Source organism: Ceratina calcarata, unplaced genomic scaffold (assembly GCF_001652005.2).
Source record: "Ceratina calcarata isolate Rehan_Ccalc_2016 unplaced genomic scaffold, ASM165200v1 scaffold399.2, whole genome shotgun sequence".
NCBI classification, from domain to species: Eukaryota; Metazoa; Arthropoda; class Insecta; order Hymenoptera; family Apidae; genus Ceratina; species Ceratina calcarata.
The window spans coordinates 105839-129772 of NW_017163310.1; the positions used below are offsets into that span (position 1 = coordinate 105839).

Consider the following 23934-nt stretch of genomic DNA (forward strand, 5'->3'; position numbering starts at 1 on the left):
ATTAATTTTATTTTATCTTTTATACTTGACATTTCTGGTTTATGGAATCTACAGAAAGTTCTTGTAAAAATCGGTATTGTGTGCTTAAAATAATAGAAGCCTCATTGTAATTCCGGCGGCAAAACGCGTCAATTTTGAGTAGCAGCGAACGCGTTAGGTCAGCCTTCTGGAATTCGCTCCGCGAAAAGCAATAGCTCGGCACCCGCCTGTAAATCCCCCGTCAAATTGCCACCATTCGAGAACGGTGGCTTCCTGAAACCCAACGAGAGCCTGCTTGACTTTTACAGTCGGCCCGGCGTTACCCCGTTCATCGACAATTTTCATTTCGATTTTCGTCACGATTCGCGTTTAAACCTTCTCCAACACAGCTCTTTGTTGCTAATTTTCAGAGAAGATTAAAGGCGAGAACGTGTACAATATTAATCATATATGTAATTCTTCTTAAAGTAGTTCTGTTGTATAATGTCATCATATTTCTTATAATATTCACTAATGAATAAATTTTCATTTACCAAAACACAAGACTGCAATTATTGAATGACTTTTAAGATATACTAAATTCTCACAATATTTCGTTCAATAAAGTGAGAAACTGCCTGGTTGTTCTCAGATAATAAAATCTATTTATGACAGTGTCCGTGGAAGTTTGGGGTATTTATTATCATCGAGGTAGGTGCAAATTCCAGAAAGCCGTTCCTAATAGGCATACCGTAATGATCGGTCAGACTTCTACCCCGGGAACCATCGGCAGTCCGGACTGTCGATGCTGCACGACAAACCGCATCGGGTGCCTCTTTTCCAGATATTCTTTCGCCAACCGTTAAACCGTTTACAACCTGGTAAACGAACACCGCGTCGGCTTCTCCTTGCTAATCGCGAGGCATCCGCGCGATTTACGAACCGGAGATCGAAATCCTGATACTACTCGTGCTCGTTTTCCTAGCCAGGCGTTTTAGCATTCGCCGGTATTCAAGTGGTAAAATTACTGTCATTTAAAAAAATAATTCATACACGATACGGAGAATCTTTTATGATATTAAATCAAATTCTTTACAAAATAATTGTTTTCCTCGTTCCAAATTAAACATCATGTTCATCTAACTGTTCATTTTATCATATTATTGATTTTTTTAAATTGCGATACCGATACAAAGATTGGAATAGAATTGTTATAGTTCCTCCGGTATTTCCCAGCCATCGTTCCCTTCTTCTACGAAGGGGCATATAACTTAACGCGAGTTTTTGCCGACGGTTAAGTCATTTACCGGGTCGTATTCCGTAAACGAAGCCGCGGCGCACGGAACAGACTGAAAATCATGCGTCGATCGTTTCCTCGAGGCTAATGACAGCGAATGACGCCCCGTGTAATCTCTGCCCATTAGAGAATCGCCTAATTTCCCGTGCTAATAGGCTGCATGTGTAAGAAAACATCAGTATTGCAAAGAAACCGAAGGAAAGTATACATTGCACGATCGAGCAAAAGCGTTCCTAATTAAATTGCGAATGTAAGAAATATTCATTGTGAGAGCAGAGAGTTTGTCGTAAAATTAACAGGATAAGACCTGCGATTCTCGATTGTTTAATTAGATAAGAACGGTTTTGTATATCGTGAGTCTAATGAGAGAAATCAACGGTAGTTGGAAATTTGTTTGCGGAAGGGAAAAACGGAGGATGACTGGCGTATTTGCGGTGTTACGCGAAAGATCGATAGGAGCTGCGCGGCGCGCCGTCAAATGTCTATCTCCGATCATAATGGAGGAAGTCGGGGAGATGTTCAGTTTATCGCGCGGAATTAGCCGAAGATGCCGAGGGACTCGGTTTGCTAGGTCCGCGGAATTACGTTCTTCCGGTACTTCGCGAACGATGCGTATCTTCTTTAATTCGCGTATCGTACAGTCCCTGCCGCAAGATCCCGTATCATTAAAAACTTGATAATCCGCGCGGCTCAGTATTCGCACAATAAATGCTCAATTATTAAACCATGAATAAACAATTTCAGCGATCAACAGATTTCTTAATATGAAACTGCATTTGCCTTCTTGTAATTAAAGACTTCAAACCATATTTTTTACTTTGTACCACTAATGTACAATAAATAAAATCTAAAAGCATCTCGTAATTGAAATATATTCCTGCGTATAATATTTCTCCATGAAACAGTCATTAAAGATAAGAAAGAATTTATAATTTATGATTAATTTATTTTTTATAAGACGATTGCGAGACGGACTGTACACGGAGTTTCTAGTAGGAAGGTTCGCTGCTCACGCACTGCGAAATCTACGCACTGAACTGAGAAGTGGTTCATATTTTCATATTCGAAGAAGTCAACAATTTACGCGAAGATTTATGTGTAAATCGGAAGCAACGTTATAAAACTAACTATGTATGCTGAAACGTTTAATACAACGTTGCACGCGGATCCAGTGTGCAATTACTGCACGGATACGCAATACGCTTAATGATAAACGGCCAGGCTTCTTATTACGAAACGTTACAAGCCTGTTTTTAAACAGCGCACTTCATCTATAACGTGAGTATGTATACATATTGGCAGAGAATAAGAAAGAACAGTAGGTTCGGTCATCGCTAATTATTCTTCAATGAGTCCAGTTAGAAGGAAATTGACTAGGACCTTTCTTGAATCTGACAAATGGAGTTACAACTTTTGTCTGAAACATTTTTCGCTAGGACGAAGAAATGTTTCTGNAACTATGAAGCTGTTTCACGTAATCGAAGTAGGAAAATGGCATTTACTTTTTTTCTATGAGAAATAATATATAATGTATTAGACTGTATTTATGATCGGATCTCGAGAGTCTGAAATCTGGAAGGAATTGAAATCCTCAATAGGCGTTACAGCTTTGGATGTTGTGCAGCCACCGCGTACCGGTATATTATAATGGAGTCTCGATTATTTGAACGTCTATTAGTCGCGAGAGCGTGTAATTACCCGGGAGCACGGCATTAAACGCAGTTTCAAATATTCGAGCACGTTCAATAACCGCACCGCTTGATTTTCCGTGCCGCGTTTCACTATTAACAAGCTATTAAGAGATTTGTTCTGCCGTGGTTTCCGGGGTTCCTTCAATGTACAGCGGTGCTCATAAGTGAGTACGCACCTACCAAAAGCGAAAGCTCCGCGATAAGTAATACAAGCAAATATAACGATAACAAATGCAATGTTCCGCACTAAATTAGCATAAATTTAATTCCACGTTCAATGATCTCTAATTCACGTCGTCTAACATTCAAATTATCAAGCCAATTGACAAACGGGAAAATTGGCTTACATCAATTTTTCGGATTGTGTCATATTTTTCGAACGAGTTTGTCAAGCGATGGAAATAAAACCGCAAGGCGAAAATACGGTTCCTGCATCGTCGAAAAAAAGGTTTGAAACAAGTCAAACTTGATGCCCGTTCAATTATAATCTTCTGGTTCGGCTCGCGCTCGAGGTTAATTTTTTCGTTTTCCGCCCCGGAGAACCTCACCGGTTTTCCGATATCGAGACGCGTCGATAGTCGGATCCATTCCCTGATGCAGACAACAGATCGTTGGTGTAATCGATTTTCAGACCCCTGGCAAAGAGACTCCACCAATACACTCAGACTCAAAAGTCAAATTACGATTTCTCATTTATTCCGAATTAGACGAACTTCATTATAAAAAAAATAAATCATGCTAGTTTCTGCATTTGTTGGGGAACATTTGTTAATCAATACGTAACATAAGAAATTACGAAAACAAATATAATATAAGTAATGTTAATTAAGAATCTGTTTAATTAAGATTCGATTCCTTAATAAAAATAATTGACAGTGATTTAAGGATGCTGTGACCGCGCAGATAACACGGAGTTTTGCGGACGACTGTAGACAGAGGAGTCGGAGAAAGAAGAAATAATTATTCCATGACCGAGTACGCGTATCGAGCGGGGGCCGGTGAGGTCACCGGGCGGTTATCAGGCCACAGGTCCAATCAATTACAATGTTTTGCATGTAGCCTACCTGTGCCGGAGTCGCGACGCGTCGGCCCGCTGCCGATGCCGGTCCCGTCGCGTCCCAAGCGCATCAGCGCAACTCCATCGGAAATCAATGAAATCGGCCAAAAACTACTCCGTTATTGATACGTCGCGGTTTAAATAGCACGCCGCCCTCCTCCCGTTCTCTCAATCAGGGTTAACCCACTGCTTACTACGTATCGCACGGATCAAGCTGCTGCGTACAAAACTACATCCCGAAATCCATCGTTTCTGATTTACTGCGATCCGGTTGAACATTCCTCATGTCTAACAATTACGAATAAACGTATAATGGGATTTTGATTAGGTACACGTTGCGAACGTTTTACTAAAGAGAAGCCAACTTATCGCGAGTTCCTCTAACCGTGAAAAATGATTACGAATTATCCGGACGTTACCAACGTGATTTAGATATCGTAACGACGCGTATGAACATTTAATTTCCATATTACAATTTTTATCTAATCGGACGCTGACGTTAGCGGTAGGGGAATTAAATTCATAAATAATTTTATTTACTTCGCTGTTGAGAATTACTTACAGCGAGCATTGCCAATCGTTTTAAAAACACGAACTGAACAGAAGTTTCGTCATTTGTGTTTTATGCTCGACATAGTGTGCATGTTTTTGAATATTTGAATATCTCAGATGCAAGATTTTCCATAGCCCCTTAATTATCCCGGAATCTGTTTAGATTTCTCGATAATCGAGCGAACTTAAAACCGTTCTGGCTAGTAGCTAGTAGCGAAGCGTGAGCTTGCAGTAACACACGGGGCGGCACGGGCCGCGTGTGCCACGGGTGCTTGGCCGTCGACTAACGTTTTGCCTTCTTTTTGCCCGGCCCCGATCGATACCGGCGACTTATTTTGGATTATTTTCAGCGCGGCCCGAGTGTGCGACGCCTTTTCTACGCGAGGAAAAAGAACAGAAAGGGAGAAAGAGAGAAAGAGAAAAAAGAAGGATGGGAATTCGCACGGACCGGTGCATGGCTTTCTGGTAAATTTTGCCGCGGCACCGGCCGCCCGTTCTCCAATGAGCACGACACGAAAAAACGTATTAGAGCGTGTAACCGGCAATTTTTGTTGCCCCGTCGCTGTCCGCGAAAAAACGAACAACGTAGAAAATATTTTATCTAAGTATACGAACAACTAATACAGGATGCGCGGTACCTGTCGCACGTATCGTCAATTCGATTCGTTCCCAATCAGACGTGAACACGTTCTCCTTATTGACACGTACCTGATAGTATTCTACGATAAATGTATTATTTCTTCTTCTACCGAGTTTCTGCATACTTTGCGTGAACACGTACGACTAATCGTGCGTTGGTTGCAGACCACCCTTCGGTTTCTACCACCAAACTGTGGCCACCGTTGCGACCACCCATTCGGCCGCCATCAGTGCCTTTATGTTTCGTTTATCAGGCTTAACATGCGACTTTTCCTACCTATTCGACCGGGCCATGATTACAGTTGCCACGGGATTAAGTCGGCGGCTGTTATTAAACCCGATCGCCAGAATTTGAAAATTTCCTTCCATTTCGTACATGCACTCTGTCTCATTATGACTGATATCGTAACATCATTCGGTAAAACAATTCCCTTCACACCTTTTCGATTTATTACTTCCTTTAATCTTATTATTTCCATTGCTGATCCCGCGCGATGCGTTTATAATATTATGCTAATGAACCTTTTTTATGTTTCATAATCATGCTCGTAAAAAGTTAATTCGAACGAGGGAGCAATGTTCCTTGAGACAAAAGATTGATAACCCACTCCTCTTTTTTTATCTGAATGCTAACGAATGACCGATAACAGCTGCGCACCACCGAAAGGGAATAATAACGATTCTAATTAGAACCACGGAGCGTGGCATCGCAGATTTCGCAAGACAAGGTTGCTAACGAATCAAATTAAGCTCCGCGTACTCTTTTTTTCGCATCCGTTAAAACGAGCGTGTTGGTCATCATTCCGGTTGAAAATTACATATCAAAACTGAAATTGTTTCTAAATGAATTTATGGATTTTTCCTCTTGTTTTTTTTTTTTCGACGTCAAGTTAATTAACGAAGCACCCGTCGATGCGTTGATTACAACGAAACGTTTTCAAATTTCAATTGTTGCACGAAAAGTCTCAATATTTACACTGATATTAAAATTCTAAATACGATTTGCTCCGATTAATTTAAACAATTATAATGCAGCGACAGAAAAAAAAAGAACAACTTTTCTTATGAAAATTGCTAAGGTCTATCGAGAAGCAAAAAAATGGAAAAGCTCTTTGAATATCCCGTAAAGAAGAAAATGCGCTCGTTAGCAGTGTTGGTAATACGTTGCAATGATTATCATGATGCATATGTATAAAGAGTTCGCTTCTAAAGCAAGCGTAAAGGTTTTACAGCTCGTAGATCCGCTCCTGCGAGAATCATTAGTTACTTTCTACCACGGGCATCGTGCAACCCGATCTCTCGTTGCACTGCTGTTGCGTTTCCACCCACCCTGGCATTTAAACCAGAAAAATAATATTGTTGACTTTTCGCATAAAGCTATACCGCTCGAAAACGTTCAATGCTGATCAGTATTAAGATTTTTCTAAGCATCGCTATAGGTGTTTGCATTGTTTCATTGCAAACTCCTCTGTGCAAAATATTTAAATACGAGCTTGTGTATCGCAAATTATAGATTATAAAAAAGAGTTATAAAAAAAATAGAGTTATAAAAAATTCGTGGAAAAACACAGTCGGTTGGTGAAATTAATGAAAGATTTTCGTGTAGAATCAATAAGTGCACAGCCAAGCGTGTGTGCAGGGTCGTGCGCTAAAAGAGAGCCAAGCCTCGGTGGGAAGGGGGGCCGGAAAGGGTGGCGGGCGGATCGATATTAAAATAGTGACCGAATTCCAGCGTGCCGCAACCTACCCTAACTCCCTCGGCTCACCCTTAAACTTGTCTCTCCCTCTTCTTTCCCGTTCGCGCTTCACCCCTGTTTCGACCACCCCTCCCAGCTGGCGTCGCGTTCCACGGGCGGTCCACACTGGAAAAGTTTCCTCGTAGCGGAGAGGAAGGAAAGGAAAACAGCTCCATAAAGTGGCAACCGAAATTTCGACGCGCCGAGTAAGGGAAAAAGAGAATATAGTGGGAAGGGCGGAGGGAGACAGAAGAGTCTCGACGACTCGGCTGAAAAATAACAGCCGGGGAAACTTTAAACCCGCGTACACTATCGTCCACAAGTATCTGAGCAGCGAAATGCGATTTTTCATTTTCTACTTTTAATGATACGTGAAAATCCTTTAAGCATTTCATTAACTGTTCGGACTCGATTTATTTTCAATGCTGTTTTGTACTGTCACTTGCACCGTGACATACGAGAGCAAGGAATTAAATATAATATAATCTGCCACATCATTAATTAATTATAATAATCAATGAACGTGTAGCGATTAAAATGTTGCTCGACAATTAATTTATCGGAAAAATTGTTTTACGCTACGTAACCAGAATAATTCTGCGTTCGCTGGCGATCAATTTAAACGCGTTTCAAAAACGAGCCACCGATATTCTGTTCTCGCCGGGTCCAATTACAGCGGTAGCTACAACAATTGTTACGGTATCGATATTGTTGCGATGAAAGTTGCCGGAACGATAGGCAACGAGCGCGAATTTCCTCATTTTTTTCGTTTTACTCCGACTAGAAACGAAATTCATACAACGTAGCAATCATCGCGCGCTCTCCCGTTAAATTACTCGAAAGTCTCCGCCGGATTATACTAACAAGGTGAGAAATGAGTTACGAGGAACTTCTGTTAGTTGTATCCTGTTTTCCGGTTGCGTTGCAATCCTTTTTCGAGCTTTTGTTAGCGAGAATTGCTCACAATACGGATAGAACGTGTAATAATCGTCTCGTGCATTTGCGGATTTACAAATTGAATGAGCAAGGAAATCAATATAAAAACCTGCATTAATATTAGAATATTTTTTAGTTGAATCAGTTTCAAACACTTGAAGCGGACGATTCATAGCTACAGGAGGAACGATGTGACCCGGCGGTGAATTCGACGTATTCACTGAACTTTCTATCAAATTTCATTGAACGCATCGCCACGCGCTGCGTGTCGGTAAAAATAAATGTATGGAACAAAAAAAAAAAAAATTCCACCGATATGAAATTTTAGCAAGAATGTTTAGAACGCCAGTGCTTCATGTGTTCGCGTGTAAAATTCAATGATTTTTAACTTGATAAGCTTCCCTTATGGAAGAGTACTTTCAAACCCATTCTACTAATAATTGTAAAAAAAAAACTATCGAGAACGTTTCATTCCGCGGGTTCAACGAATCCCACTCGAAATTCTATCAGAAAATTGTTCAACAATTTTGCGCCGCGGAAATTTTTGACAAACAATTAATACCGTCCGGGATTACGGTGATCGACGATGCGAATGCGACTCACGTTTCGCACGTTCACCGGGGCCAAGTTGACTCGAACTTTGACACGGAGTTGCCCCTAGCCGATTTCAAGATCGGCCCGAAATACCAAACTAAACTGTCGCGACGTAACTCCGCGTGTAACTGAAACGAACCGTTAGTTTCCCACCGCCGCCGTACATACCTTGGAACAATGTCGCGCTGAAACTGCCACGTAATTTGCAACTTCTGCGCCCGATATACAGCGTTTTGAGTATTTCTCCGTGGGTCCCCGTTGCCGTTACCGTCACCGCCACGGCCCGATCGCCGCCAAACTGTAACAATCACGAGCATTCTGTTAGCGAAACGAACGCGATTAACCCTTCAACGCCAATTCCGCTCTCCTTTCAGGCTGCGGTTAGCTGCGATTGAGCACCGATTAACGTGTAATTATCTATCAAGGAGTTATAACAGTTTTTGCCCTCGGCCTTTTCCAGCATTTTATTCAGAGCATCGTTGCATTAAATAAATTAAACGTTAAACCGGTTGATCGACAAACTGACAATGTGTATTTGAATTTTAATTATATACTACTATCGAGATTGTCTGCATTTCGTGATGCATATAAACTGTATATTTGTATACTGGGATCGGTTTGCCTATGAGTCTGAGGAAAAGAGAGCGGTCTCTTTTCTTGATGAAAGGCAGGCAAGTCGAGGAACGAAAGGGCGGTAGCTGTCGTCGATCCGCGAACCGAACGCCGCGATATCTGTCGAATCGATCGAGCGAATGGACACGAATGTTCGATAACGACAACGCTTGACGCGCTTTCCCGAGCTATAGAAAGGTCTCCGCTGGCGCGGTTGCTGCAAGTGTGCGTTAAAGAGGCCGTTTAACCTTTCACAAGGTATAAGCGGGTCGCATGCTCCAGGTTCCCACGCGACGGATGTTCCGCCGCGCCGCGAGGGTCGCGAACAGGTCGAAGGGCCTTTAAAACACCGCGCGAGACGAAAAGTTTCCCAGTTACCAATCTAGTTCAGACGATTATCAATTACAAAAACAGCGTTGGTAGATTTTTTTTTAAATAAATGTTTACGTAAAATAATTCGGTAATTAAAATGAACGCTGACTGTATAATTTTTTTATCGCCTAAACTCAGGATGACAGTTCGAGACATCATTTACCTCGACCCGTGCTACTTAATCTTTCCCTCTGACGCATTTGAAGAAGATTACTCGTTGAATATGTAAACTAGCCGTAGCAAAGTTGATTACATAGTTTCGTTTAGAAAGAGGACAGGGTTATCTCACCTTGATGAATTTATCAAAAAAAAAACAAAAAGTGAACACGACTTTTACATGGTCTGTTATCTGAAACAAAATGTTAGTCCTGACGCGATGATTTTTGTGAAATTTGTTACACCCGACCCTCCTCACATTTTTATCGGGGATCTGACATTTTATTGAAATTCAATAGTCGATATTGTGATATCTAGTAGGTTATTAAATACTGTTCGTAGCTATTCAATAATATTTGTTGATGTAAAGAACTGTCAACTGTTCGTGCTTCGAATATCACGATGTACAAGATTATCTCGATTTAAACTTCTCTTTGCTGGATTAGGTATTTGCATAATGAATCTTGAGAAGCTGAACTATATTAATCACCGCGGGATCAAGTGAACGTAGTAAAAGATCGTAGATCTTTACCAACTAGATACACTTTAACAACATTTTAACACGCTCTGAAACTTCTTAATTATACAGTTTCTCTCGTTGCAAATCTTTCTACGTTGTTTTGTTAATAATTGAGCCATCATGACTAATGCATTAATTATCTATTAAACTAAACGGGAAGTTTGAAGAAACGAATGAAAGTGAAGAGCTATGAGACGATTAAATTAAAAGTAAAACTATTTCACAGAAACTTGAATAAATCAGCCGAAAACAAGTGTTACACGCGGAGTTACATGTGCATTCATGAATTTACATATAGAAATATGCATGATTCAAAGAGAATTAACATAAATTCTCTAGGAGAAGGTCCGTTTATAAATCAGTATTAACAGTCCCTCACTAAATCTCGCGTTTCCAAACTATACGATTAATTCCGCGGCGTGTACGCTGTTCTCCACGTTCTGCGCGATAATTTCAGGCGGACGCGGGCCAAGCTGCATGCGATTACACTTCTACCATACTTTCTTGCAACAGGCAAAAGGTTAAACTCTGTGCTTACTCAACCTGCGGCTATACCGGCGATTAACTGCAAGTTTGAAAGTCCGCGGCCGCAAGATTTTATGGTACCCCGTGCTTCCATCGACGCGACGGACTTTCTCCAATGCTAACAAGAATATTCTGTTTCCCCAGTTAATTGGTTCCGAGATATTTTAATAACGCCAAGTGATAAAGTCGATTCAGGCCACGAAATCATTTCGCCGTCTAATAATAAAATTGAAAAGAGCACGACGTTACATTATAAACGTCGATAATATTGTCTAGCGAAATGAGATGAAAAACTCTCCCGAAGTAATTACGAAATTAATTAATGCACGGTTACATGTAAAACCGATTGGACGCGGTGATTAATTTATCTTTTGAACGGGATTTTTGACTCGACGTAACAAGATTAAATGGAGTCTGTATTAATAAGAAAATTACGCTTACGGCCACCGCCGACGGCGACGATTTAAGCAGATTGAGCCCCGACATGCATTTTGTAATTTCCACAAACCGATTTTCCAATAAACTAACGTATCGAAATTCCGATGCATTTTTCACCGCATAACAATGCTATCGACGATGTTATCGACCGTCCGTGAAGAACAGTTGAGAAAAATAGTCGAAAAGTGTCGGCCGGCAATTAATAACGAAGTTCGGCGGCCGGGCGGCGAGCCGGCGATGGAAATTTCATAATTACTGCAGAAGCCGAGGTAAAACCCGGACGCGGGGATCATCCGCAAAACAAGTAAAGGGTCATCGGCGCAATTTACGATCGGGGGCCCACGGTGAAATGCATTACCATAAAAACCGCTCTAATCACGGGTACACGGGATCAGCAGCCGCGCAAGCTGCCAGGGCTCTAGCCAACCTCGCGATATTATATTTTAAAGAGCCCGAGCGAGCCTCGGGTATGCGTACCTACTCCACTTTATCCGTGCCGCGGTGCCGTACCGTGCCGTACCGCGCCGTGTAATAACCTCCGACTTCCTGTTCCCGTAAAGAGTCAGCTTATACACGCGCTCATTCACTATGGATGAAAGTGAATCGATAATGATACGCACTCGACAAAAATGACGTCCCTGTCAGACATACTCGTAACCGTCTGCATCGGAAATTAATTCGTTTGTCGCAGACTCTAATATGGGTTAAACCCTGCGTCTCGCGAATGTTCATACGAGACGATATAAAATATCGATACGAAGCTCGAACGTTTTACAAACGAATCGATGGCAGGTTGATAGATAGAAGGATTAAGTAACGCGTAGGTTGGTATCGATTCCCTTGTAGTTTTTCGGCGCTGAATCAGCCCCTAAAACGTGGCCCGATGCACCCTAGATCGCGTGGGAACAGCGGCGGAGCGCGTCGAACGTACCGGCTGATAACCGTATTACAATTTAACGAGAAACCGGTGTCAGTTTTGTCGGCGCATAATGGTCGGCGATTCACCGCTTACAACGGTGCTTCGACTTGCTCGCCCAATACCAGGCGCGGAATCTACACCTATTGAAAATTTGCTGACTCTACCCTTCGCACGCAGAAATATAGTTTTCGAGTCAAAATATGTAAAGGAAAATAGAAGTGTTATGTTGGTGCAAAAATAATTGCGATCTTCCATGCTCTTACAAATAATCTAATCACTTTTGCAATTATTTTTTATATAAAAAAGTAATACTGTTATCATATTTGATATTTGTTGGGAAGGAAGAAAGTTGATCTAAAGTATGAAAGGGAAGAGAAAGATAAAGGGTTGAAGAGTAGTAAATCGTTCTGAATCTGAGCTCATACGATCCGAGTTAACGTAACAGGAGCAGCGTTATTTCAAATAGGGATCTGTGCCAACAGTTATCATAAGAAAAGCGACCACGCGAGCTGCGTTTCGAGAAGTAATGCTATAATTAGACCGAGGATTTTTCTGCAAAGGAAACTTTCATAGTGTTTGTTAAAGAGATCCGAGTCGAGATCCAAGGAGACATGGTACATAATATAAACGGCAATCTTAAAGCATTTAATAAATTGTCTTCTTATCTTTCGAGGTATCATTATTCTAACCACTGTTGTTCTAATTTTGTGCCCAACTTATTTGTAACTCTTCGTTTATCATAATGTTAAATCATCTGAACTTCCGTTAGAATTCTATTCACATCGCAGCTGATTTAATTTTATACTCAGTACTGAAAATAATTAATAATAAACGATGAAACAAAAATTTCTGTATTTTAAACTTCGAACAGAGTATCGTACGCAATCTGATGCACGTGCCTATGTGAAGTTTCACGCGTGTGTCTGCCACGCCTCGCGTAGAACCGTGGCCTCGTAATTTTGATATTCTTGCATGCTGCTTAAGGGGCACGATGAAAAGCGTGATTAGGAACGCATTTTAGCGAGACGTAACGCAATTATTGTTATTTCTTGCACGCGACCACCGCGTACGATCGTATCGGACGCGAAAGAAACGTCGAGTTACAGCAACTTTTATCAGTAATTATAAATTTGCATAACTTCTTTCGCGGCGCAGTGGCTCAGTGATTAACGCCTCGCGGCCTTTGTTACCGCCAGATCATTTCGACTCGAATAAATGCTTGCGTACCGATTACTGATAATCCTTCGACTTCTCGTCTGAATCTTTAATTTAATACATGAAAAAGTGGTAATACGAACCGACGCGATCTCCAGGCGAAATACGATAAAAATATATTGAAAACTGCACGGCCTTTGACTCGTCCGTACGAGCAGCTTTGTGATGCTAAACTAATTTCAAGACGCATTTAGTCATAGCAGCAAGAAGCTGCCACACAATTTTTTGATCGTTTGCTAAACCAAGGTGGGACTCGATCGAGGAAATGAGTAGTGAACGCGTGCGAGTGACGTAGGGACGCGATGGAGTCGATCTTGCAACAAATCTATTTCCATGGGACGCAAAAACGGAAGACACAGCTAGCCCCGGTAATGAACTAATCTCGCGAGCCTTGCCAGCGAACGAAGACGAGTAGCAGCATCGCCGGCTACTACAGAAGAACCGGAGTACAGTCTGTCTCAGAACGAACCGTGATCTTCCCCAAAGTAACGATTTCAATAAAAAAATACGATCCAAAGCATATGAGAACGTTGATTGTAGATATTTACATATTAAACCTGATAAGTATTCAGATAAATTGTATAGAAGTACTGTTTCATTTCTTCCATTACATCAATTCATGCTGTGAAATTCTGAATTCTATTTAATATAAATAAAAATCAGATTTGTCTTAAAATTATACTACAGAAATGAACTGTTACACAGATTTCATCATTCGATCACGATTCTGATATTATAAACGGTTTTATGAGAAAGACTGTACCTTTGCCGCGGCTTAATAACATGAGTTTTTCCCAGCCGGCTCTTGGTAAACGGTGAGAAGAGGAGAGAAAGGGACGCTGAAAGGGCAAGGAACCATCCTGGGAGTCCGGTACCCGCGTAAAAGTCCCTTTGAATTTTTGCTAATTACGTTCATTAATCCGTCCCGCGGCCCGCTCCCGTTCCTTCATCTTAACGGCAAGTATGATTTTAATTAATGGCCGTAATCAACGGGCAGATCCTTCAACCGGTCGTTGATCGATCGATCGGTATTGATTGAGTTCTCGAGACGTTTATCCGAGTCGAATCATTAGGTTAATCATTAAACTAGACAACGAAAGAGCATCGGGCTACTAGCACAGATTTTTATAACTTTCATTTTCACTAAATGATTTTGTAAGTACACCAACTTTTATTACTATGATCTGAATTTTGATTCCCTTGCGTCTATTTAAAACAATGATTATGTTTAAGTGTAATAAAAGTGACTGCTGGTAGAAATGGGATCGCTACTTGCGTCAATGTCGTGCAAAAAGTGGATCAATGGTAGCCTGTTAAATTCCTAGATCGAGATGATTTCGCGGCTTGATTCATTGCGGTTTCGATCTATTGATATCGACAGCGGCCGTTCTGATGGTATCAGTTCGCGTTGCAGTTTCATCATGCTTAATCACTCCTCTGGGCATTACGAATAATAATATGCAAATAGGCGAGCTTGATCTCGATCTTTATGGATACGTACAGTCACAGCCAATACCCCACGTACCCTTATCAAATGCCAATAAGAGTACAGCAAAAACACTTTATAACCCCTTATTGTTTGCCCCAATTAAACAAAAACGAAGTCTATATTAGGTAAAAGCTGTTTCACGTCGCAGTGAAATTGCCCGAGAATTTGGGGTTTACAAGTTGCATACAGACTTCTGATATCGACTGTAGAAGGTTAATAGCAAATGCGAGTACGTTAGTAATTAATCAAACTATGTAGTCACAAAAGATTACAGTAGCATGCAACAGTCTCGAACTTGACAGTGTTCTGTTACATTATAAATGAATTCTAGAATAGGAAAATCATCGTTTTATAATATGATACAATACACGTTTCGTCGTCAACTCGTGAGACGAGGATAAAATCAGAGTAAATTCATGAACAAAATATTTAATCGTTTAACCTACCTACCGATTACACTATTAACGATTTACATCTTAACTTCGTTTACTCCAGAAGGCAACTAATTTCATCACTGTACAAATTGGTACAATGCATAAAACATTTCACTTTATAAAATGTAATATTAAGGTCTACTTAACCTAACCAAATTAGTTTATAAAAAGAAAGAAGAACTCACCTCGTTCTTGTCACTGATTCGACTGTCACATGCCCAAACAACACAGTTCCTCGCTTTCTTGGATAACTATTGTCTAATTATATTATAATTTCACTACTGCATGACAAAATTATCTAATAAGTCACGTACTCTTATCACGACACTTAGAATGCTCACTCACACACTGCGGCGTACTTCAGACGCTTCCCGAGCGCGGGAATGACGAGTAACGTCAGTAAGCTACGAAGGGCAATCAGGAGCGAGCAGTAAACAGCGTAACAACTGCGTAAATACTACCTCCTACACCTCCCTCTCCCAGCGACGGTACGAAATCGTAAACACGTGCTCGAACAGCGGCATTATTACTGTCCGTACATTTAATGTAAAAAAGTTGCAATAATTAAAATTGTCTATGACTATTTAAATTTTGTACAGTACTGTACGTGAATATTTAATTGAAACGTTAATACCGGGTAATGTAGGTTATACATTGTTAATAATTGATCGTCAATTGTGACACGAAGAGGTTGTAATTATCGAATGAATTCGATGTTCCAATTACGAAAATGAACTTGTCAGTTTTCTTTGTTCTATGAGAACTTCAGCAACGCGCAAATACGATCTTATCTCGTGAAGAGAAAAATTATATTAACCATTTCTTATCACTTTGTAGCACAGTAATTATTAATATACAATACATTATGCATACGTTCAATGATTTGCATTGTTAAAATCGATCTGTCGACTTCATTCATAATCTATTTCTATTGGGCACACGACGCAGTATTCGTATTTTAATAAAGAGCAGAATTTTAATTGAGACAAGACTGATACGCACCTAGCTAATAACTGGTTCTTTCATCATTCCTTGTACACGAGAATTTCTCCGGCGGCGAGTTAATGACACTCGCGAGGGTGGCCAGATGACCGCGCGATGCGTGACCACGTGCCAACTTCCGCCGTGAGAGATTGCATTCGTGAGCGACGCGACCCTGTAAAAAGAGATCCACCGGATAAAAGGCCAGGGTAATTTGTGTCTTCGCGCCGGGTCAGCGATGATCGTACATTTCCAAGAACTCTTAATAGTCGATTTCTTTCGAGGAGTACAAACGTTTAAATTCAGTTATACAGAATTTATTTTAATTAAATTATATGTAATTTATTATTATGAACCGTATTTTTAAATTAAGGGTGAAAATATCACGTTGCATTTTTTGTTGAACGTATTCCTATAATCTCGCATTCGCTTCTATTATAAAATGTAATCAGTTTCTTTTTGAAATCTCAATGATACATGGAAATTTGACTAAATGAAACCATCGTGAGGATATTTGTTGAACCACTCGCCGGTAAATATTACATTTCACTTCCATCCTTGGGACAAAAACGTAGCGGTAATAAAACAGACATGAATTCACTGATTCGTAATTAGTTAGCAAAAAGCATCAGGATACCGCAATTATACAGTCCATTACGCGGCACGCAGATGATTTCTGAAGTTATCAACAGAAAACCGCATGTACGTACGGTAAACTCTGGGAGAAAGAGTTCCGTAGAGGTTTCTTGTCAAACACTGAGGATTAATAAATAAAATTGGAACACACGAAAAATACTTTTAGTAGCAATTACAACTCCACTAACTTGTAATCCGTAAGATATTTTAAAATAATAATAAAATGAGATATTGTTATTATCATTTAAAACCATGTCTGTGGAGGGGAATTGATTTTTAATAAATTAACTTGCTTTTATGGTGGGCAAGTGTAGCCGTGTAAGTGGGTTAGCGGTTCTGATTCGTCGACGTTTTCTCGAGAAATCCGTGCACGATATAAAATATCCTCCGACAGAGAGCCGCGCCGTAAAACTTTCTGATTCCTTTGATACGTCGAAAGGGAAGGAAACGCGGGTGATCGAGTGCATGCACACGGCGAAAACGCCCGTTTACATGCGACTCCACACGTTCTATGCTCTACACGTATCTATCTATCCATGGATACAGCGAAATGGATAAGATTTTTCATTTATGGTATACTCGCCCCGATACAACCCGGAGAGTAAACGTTTTATTTTAATCCACTCTAATGTGATTGACATTTACGAAAAATAAATCGAACTGACTCTACTTCGACTCGATCTTTAACGTTCGACATGTGTATTTGGTCGATTAAAAGCTGGAACGATCAAGTATTAAGGATGTATTGGCTATACAGTCAATCCCAAAAGTTTATGCACTTTAGAAACGCATTTTTTAAAAAGAAATCACACGTCGGAAGAACATTGCTAATAATAAACAACAAAAAAAAATTTTCGATTTTTCCGAGATTTTTCCAAGGGGTACCCCTTCAGATTTTGCGAAATTTTCGTTTTTTGCCAATAACTCCCAAACCGTTGGAGATACGGGAAAATTGCATCAGACCTTTTTTGTAGAGGACNAAAAACGAAAATTTCGCAAAATCTGAAGGGGTACCCCTTGGAAAAATCTCGGAAAAATCGAAAATTTTTTTTTGTTGTTTATTATTAGCAATGTTCTTCCGACGTGTGATTTCTTTTTAAAAAATGCGTTTCTAAAGTGCATAAACTTTTGGGATTGACTGTATAGCCAATACATCCTTAATTGAACATCGAGTGAAAACAAATTTCAATTACCTTACGGATTTGTAATTATTAAAAACGTATGAACGTCGCGTAATTTTTAAAAGCATTTCAACAGGTGTAATGCAATGTTGATATCAAAAATTTTAGATGAATTGTATTATTGTGAGTGAAGAATATATTTCCCAACGAACGATGGCCCGTTAATTCTGGTTCGAACGTGTGAATGAAATGCATTCACGACGGTCAAGACGGATGTTTGCTAATTAATTGGCAGCTCGGTTTTAAAAGCGGCGCGGCCGACTGGACGTCCCGATTAAATTTCACGTGCCGTTCACTACTGCAATTAATATGTCGATGAAAATATTAAGCGGAATTTATCGAGGTTTCCCGAGGTTCCGGATATCTGTTTAAAAGAGGGAATAAAAATGGTATAAATTGTTCGATTGGCCACGTTATCGGTTTATCCTGCCGATAAAAATTATGCGAAATAACCAATTCATTGATTTTTCAATTTTTTTTGTAAAAGAATTATATACGCGTGACGGGATATTTACATATTAATTTAACAAACGATACTTGGTTTCATTTATAACGTAGCTCGATGCAATATAAAATCACAGGAAGATTATTTTGTAAATTATATTGTAAAATAAAGGATTGTGGTTTTAAGGGGGAGCGTCGATTAGACGGTGTAGATCAACAATTTCTATGGAAACACACTGGCTTTTAGATGAAACGTTTTTATCGAAGCGAATAATCGTTTCGACAAGGGAAGCCGAAATCGGATCAGGCTTAATCGAGCGCACCGTGCCCCTATCTCTTCTAACAAGTTCCATTGTAACGTTTAATATTTTCCGCCGATATACCGTGAAAATATTTTCTCGGCAGCGTCGCCTCGCCTCGCGTCGCGCTATATTTTATTACCCGGCTGGACCGAGGCGCTCCGCGACGGTGCAACGGCTCCCCGTGGCAATAAACTAGAAACGTAACACCGAATGGACATCGTTTACAACGAGATGACACATCGCAGGATTTCCTATCTGCTTATTTTGATTTATTACTTTCAGCCCCGTTACGTTAATTCGCTTGTCCACCCAGCCAACCCTGGCCGTGTTGTGCCTTGAACGATTCACGGAGGCGTTTGACGATCGGTTGACGGGCCAGGAAATTGGTTCCGCGATAAAAGGAGGAAGCCGATTGTGAACCGCAATGCGTGCTTCGAGAATACAAGATCGAAAATGCGAGGTATTAAAAGATTATTAAATGATTCGTACTGCCTTTCTAGTTTCTCGAATTTAGCAGGAATTCATAAGGATTTAAGTGGGATGAAAGGAACGGGGGAGACGCTCGATGGCGAGTCGTGCGTGCACGCGTGAGTGCGTGAGTCGGTTCTCGTGTCACGCAGCTTGAAGCTGGAGAACCGAGGAAGAACCGGAGAAGATCGTATCTGCTCGAACTGGCCTTGCCATTAGTGTCACGAGAATAGAAAGGGCTTACACTAAGGCTCAAAAGTTTCCTACCATCAGAAGAATAATTGATCTTGTTCTTAATTACATATGTGAATGAATCTATGTAGATGTAATTAAAAATGTCCATTCGTTATATAGAAAACTTGTTGAATGGTTTTGTACAATGCAAACATGATTAATCAATGGAATAAAAAATTCATATGAAGCGTTTTTGGTATTATAAATGTTCCCATACTTTGCCAATGAAAAAATTAAAACCGAAACGTATCTAATAATTAACTGATGTCAATAAAATAAATCACATGAATAATTGTGTACATAGGCCTCTATTTTTTTTTTTTAAATCTACAACGTTGATGGTTGAAAGACAATTTAAAGTTTACACGGTCGTAGGGAATAGTTGGTGTAAAAAGCGACGATCGCAAACGATTTCATCGTCGTGCAGCCGCCATCGCGTTCGTCGAACGAGCACGACGACGACGCGGCACGGCACGGCACGGCACTCGAGAGAGCAACGCTTTAAAAGTCTAATTATTTCCAGATCTGTGGACTGCTCGCTGTTCCAATAAAATCTTCCGAGCGTATCACTCGGGTTTATGCCGCGTGTGATGCACGCGTGGAACAACAGTAAGGCCGCGGGTATTAATTAGAATTTCAATTAACCGCCTCGTAATGCCGCGCTCCATCGATCCGCGTGGATATCCGTTTTCTGGAGAACAGGACACTCGTCGCCTGGATGCGTTTCACAATTCCGTAATTATTCAAGAGAATCATATTTAATTATCATTTGAAAATGTGAACTGTTAATCGATTATCATCAATATAATCCTAAATTGCTTTACGCGGATGATGGAAATTTATAAATGAAAATTAGACATTTTAAATAAATTTTATAAAAATGTTTCACATTTTTAGCAAAATTGTTTAACTATTTATTATATAAAAATACGACACGTTTACAAATGATAATTCGCGAAACAGTACTTTTAAGAACTATGATTTCGTATCAGCGAGTTGAGAAAAAGTGGTGGCAATAAAACGGTGAGACTGCGAGTGAAGTTTCGCCGTCTGATCGCAGACCGTACGTCTGGTCGTTCGAAACTTTATGAGCGTGAGTCCTCGCTCAGACATTAGCCTATAAAAATTGCAGACTCGTCCTTGTTTGCCCGGGACCGCGCGTAATTACTTAGCGTCTATCGACGCGACGCGTTCGTTTCGGAAAATCTTGGATGAACAATCTAATTGACGCGATCGAACCCGAAAATATCGTCCATTCGATCATCCTATTCGCGTCTCCGTTTCGTTACTCGAATGTCAGACCTTGTTGACGTGTGACAGTTATTCTAATATGTATCTACGAACTATTATCAGAACTCGTATTACATTCATTACGCTTGTTACAGACGTTAAATGGAGAACATTTGTAGTGGCAACAGGGAGATAGCAGCACCTACAGAAGCTGCAAGCATCGGGTATACTGTTTTATCCGACCGCCGAATCTGTTTACACATTTACTTGAAAAAGAGTCTCGAGACGATGCTCGAATTAATTCCGCATTAGGCTCGTCCGGAGTCTATCAAAGTGAATACCATTTGAGATATTCGAAAACTGTCCGATTAACGATCCGAAAGTGCCTTCGGCTACGTTCCGAAATACCACGGGTGCATTCTTACCGTGTCCCGTGTTTCGGCTACAACGGTTAGTTTCTCTCACGACCCGTGGAAAACTTCTGAGAGGACTACGTCGAGTTGTCCGCCCGCGCCGGCACGATTTGCATCCTACCGTCGTGAATGGTAATTAGGGTCGAAGCGTAAACCTTGATTAGAATTACAATCGTAAACGGCGACCGTTCGATCCTCCGTTATTGCCTGAAGCTGTGCGGCAACTTGCCGATTCGAGTACTTTGCATGATTACCCCTAATGAATTTATTTCAATTCTTATTTCATCGAACGGCCCGATAAAATCAGTGCTATAAATATTCCATATCACGACGCAATCGTTGCATCGTAGATGTGTTTGCACAGCCGTTTCTGGTCCAGACAAGAATCCGCGTAGCCTGTCCAATCAGGGAACGGCGCGGCAGCTTAGGGAAAAATATTGGATGCTAATTGTCGATTCGACCGGGTATTTCTGAGGAATTATCCTGCGCCCCGGGTTTTTTCTTCCCAATGCTCGAATCCGAGTCCATTAAACGCGAAGTCAGTCGGGCAAATTCAATAAGCGAATCGTTTTCGCGCGCGGAAATTAATCGTTTCACCCATTAAACACACCGCCATTGAGAGTAATTCAACGGCGTTTCTTTTCTTCGCGTGCCATTACTTCGCTGCCGCGCCCGTCGAGAGGAGACTTGCCTTTTTTCGCCCCTCCCCCTCTCAGTTTTGAAAATACCCGTCAAACCCCCGATTCAATAACCGGCCCCGCCGTTTGTGCCGTTTTCGCTTTCATTTCGAATCGGTATTGTACCCAGATACGAATAAGACAATCGTCCATTTAACTGGAATTTCGTGCGGATAATAAAATACCATAATGCTATACATTGGGTCTTACAAATACTTTTATAATCATATTTCACGCGCCGGATTTCCTGCTATTAACAATCTAAATTTATCGACACGATGCGCAGTATGTCGAATTGAATAAATAAAAGAGAGAATAATTTAGATATCAATACTTCAGCAAAGCCCTAACATCCAAGCTTATCTCCTATGAAGGAAACAAAGAATAATTGACAATCCTAACGAAATGCTTTGATTCGTCTGGCAAGGGAACATCCGAAAATTATCCAGATACTAGGTAATTGTTTCAAACAATGCAGACACGTGTATACTCATGAGAGCAAGAGAAATATTTATCGGATGCAGGGAGAACCGGAGGAGCAACGGGTGGCGCGCAACCGTGCGTGTTTCCGATCAATTAACAATCTGTCGGCAGCTATCGGTGCACAGCCTGGCTATACCCATCAGCCAATGTATTTTTTGCTAGTCTCTTTCCTGTGGCTCTAACGCCCGGTTATCATTTTCGTACTGATACGGCAATCGAACCTGAGACACAAGAGTTCTACTCGAGGGGTTGGTTCGCCGATAGAAAATCTCCGCTGAAAAAGTCTCAACTCTGCGAGAACAACTCAACTTACAAAAAATGCATCTGATATGAAGAGAATTACTATGAGACTTGAAGAGCGTTCAATAAAATATCTGTATAGCCAGATGTCTTTAGCCGGGAAAGATCAACTGGCGGAGACACCCTGTACACAAGGCCTATACAAGTACGTACCGTGTGCTCGTGTTAGTGCGAGCACAGAGTGGAAGCGCACACGCAGGCGGTGCATGCAGGCGCAGCCACGTAAGGCCTTCTTGTTCCGTGACGAGCGACGTCGACGATGTCGCGTTTCCGACAAGCACGAGCAACATGCGTGCCTACGCAAGATTAGCGGAATGAGCGTGCACGCGGACCACAATGGCGTACGTATGTACATTGGTGCATGCAGTAAGGACAGTTAATAAAACTGAATACGACTTGCCAAGAATTCAACTTCCGATATACACTGCAAAATTTATACTTCGAATATAATAGAATCTGATATAAGAATGTCGTCTTTCATCTTGATATCTTGTCTAATTAATAATTTAATATCATACCACGGTTACAATTCAGATTTGCATAAAATTCCCAGATTCTAATTATAATTAAAAATCGTCGTTTCTGTCGATGGATAATAATAATGACTGTTTTCGTACTAAAAGTACGAGGCTTTGTGAAAAAGTCTGGGTGATATTATTATGTATATCTTGCTCATTTGAAATTCGATTAATCCGTCGAGGAAATCGATTCAAAAAAGGCGATTTCTGGGAAGCGTCGTGCGTCTCCGCGTGACGGGATTACGCAACGTACACCGATTGATTACACAACCACGGAAAAATTACGCAATGTCCCAGTGAAAAGTCGCCGCGTTTGCCTCCGAAGATGCGGCAACTCGTTGTCTACGATTCATACCGTTCTACTGCGGTGCGCACGAGGTTATTAGAGAAAATTGATTCGCGGATTTGTTAAAGGACACAGGGAAATCCTGACTGTCCTTCCTCGAGATGTTCACTGATCAATTTAATCTATGAAAGTCGCATTTAATTCGGATGTTTCTTATAAAATTTAATAAAATATTCCACGGAACGCGTTCCCACTCATAAATTTTCAGTGCGCATTTCATCTTCTCAGAATTCGTGCTGCTCTTAACCGGAAGTAAAATGCAATTTGATTAATGGCGAATTAAGAGGAAACGTTGTAACGCTGGGAACGTTTGGACTCCGCTGAATCACGCCAAATGTCAAAGGGAATTATGATCGCGTTTTATAAAGATTATACTTGACAATTATGCAATTTAAAAATAGTTCAAACACGGTTGAAACTATTTGGACGCAGGACGGCTCGATGATGGAATTCGATCAAGAATCCGGTCAGGATTCATTCATTTAGAAACGGAGGGTTATACCTGTGTATGCATGTCCCGGCCCGACGGGGGTGGAGACTCAATTTACACCGGCGAAGAATCGAAGTTCCCATTACGCGCG

The 23934-nt window shown here is 40.9% G+C and overlaps 1 long non-coding RNA gene across 5 annotated transcripts in view; it reads right to left on the reverse strand.

Moving 5' to 3' along the window:
• Positions 1-23934, reverse strand: part of LOC108626397 (uncharacterized) — a 131911-nt gene that overhangs the window by 83678 nt on the left and 24299 nt on the right. For all 5 annotated transcript variants that reach the window (XR_003389382.1, XR_003389385.1, XR_003389383.1 and 2 more), the window contains exons 3-4: positions 16143-16296; positions 8629-8758 (exon numbers count right to left, since the gene is read on the reverse strand). This is a non-coding gene — a long non-coding RNA (uncharacterized LOC108626397). The remainder of the gene's footprint in view (positions 1-8628; positions 8759-16142; positions 16297-23934) is intronic.